At 43.5% G+C, this 1,515-nt stretch overlaps 1 pseudogene; it reads left to right on the forward strand.

Moving 5' to 3' along the window:
- Positions 1 to 458: 458 nt before the first annotated feature.
- Positions 459 to 1,027, forward strand: LOC150010364 (translocon-associated protein subunit gamma pseudogene; annotated as a pseudogene).
- The last annotated feature ends 488 nt before the right edge of the window (positions 1,028 to 1,515 follow it).

Below are 1,515 nucleotides of genomic sequence, written 5' to 3' on the forward strand. Positions count from 1 at the left end.
TAAGCTTGATATTAGGCATCAGCCCTGCTCCTAATTTAGAGTTAGGCTCCTTGGTAGAGTCATAGCCATTCCTAAACACTGACTGCTTGGCTGGGCCAAATCCTTGCAAAATCCTCTCCCATGAACTATGCCCTCCACTAAGTCCTCTCCTACTTTGTCCTCCCCCGCCCCCACCCTACCTGTCTGTTCCTGGACAAGAATTAGCTTTAAGTAAGGCCACTCACCTCCTTCCCTATAGCCACAGTGCTATCACCCAGCTGCTAGTGAGCATGGAAGCCAACCACTGCACTGCTGCTGTCACTTGACTCATGGGCCCCATGGTCTTGCGACAGTTTACCAATCCTCAGTTCTAGGGTACCTCCATTGCCCACTGACTCTGTTCTACCCTTGTGTTTTTTATGGGCTATTGGAGAATGTAATTTAAGAGTTCTGTCTGGCTTGCTCATGGCTCTGGCTCCACCATGGCTCCCAAAGGCGGCTCAAAGCAGCAGTCCGAGGAGGACTTGCTCCTTCAGGATTTCAGCCGCAACCTCTCAGCCAAGTCCTCTGCACTCTTCTTTGGGAACACCTTCATCGTGTCTGCTATCCCCATCTGGTTATACTGGCGAATATGGCATATGGATCTTATTCAGTCTGCTGTTCTGTATAGTGTGATGACCCTAGTAAGCATTTATTTGGTAGCCTTTGCTTACAAAAATGTGAAATTTGTTCTCAAGCACAAAGTAGCACAGAAGAGAGAAGATGCTGTTTCCAAAGAAGTGACTCGGAAATTTTCGGAAGCTGATAATAGAAAGATGAGAGAATCTTGTGGAAGAAGAATGAAGTTGCTGATTATGAAGCTACGACATTTTCCATTTTCTATATCAACACCCTATTCCTTGTCTTGGTCATTGTTGCATCGTTCTTTATATTGAAGAACTTCAACCCCACAGTGAACTATATTCTATCCATAAGTGCTTCATCAGATCTCATCGCCCTCCTGTCTACTGGCTCCAAGTAGACAATGTCAGCCTCACCCCCTGGCTTTGTGTCTGTTGGTGGCCTGTGGTATATGGAAAGTATCAGGGTGGTCAGAGGGGGAGACACATAAGATGTTTTTATAGTCTGGAGTTTGAAGGTTTGAAAAACACAGCACAACGTAATTTAATATTTGTTTATTGGTTCTTTTTTGGCAGACTGTTGAAATTATATGAATTGAAAGGGAAACTCAGAGTACCATGACATTTATTAAAGGCAAAATGTGTCTCCCAACATGCTATAATCATAAGAGGAGAAAATAGCTTTTTTACTTGATTTGTCAGAGGTCGCAGTAACCTGCACTGAACTGTTGTTATTTGCAATAGTAGCAAGAAGTTAATTGCTGGTTCTGTGTGTTCCAAGCACAATATTACAACTGCTTTGGAACCATAAATACCAGAATGAATCCTCTTCCTTCCCCTTTCCCCTGGCTGGGGTGTGGGATTGAACTTCATGTTTACAAGTCTCTGAATTTGTGATTTGAAATAACTCAAAGTT

Source organism: Furipterus horrens, unplaced genomic scaffold (genome assembly GCF_987537825.1).
Source record: "Furipterus horrens unplaced genomic scaffold, mFurHor1.1.pri manual_scaffold_5, whole genome shotgun sequence".
Classification (NCBI taxonomy): Eukaryota; Metazoa; Chordata; class Mammalia; order Chiroptera; family Furipteridae; genus Furipterus; species Furipterus horrens.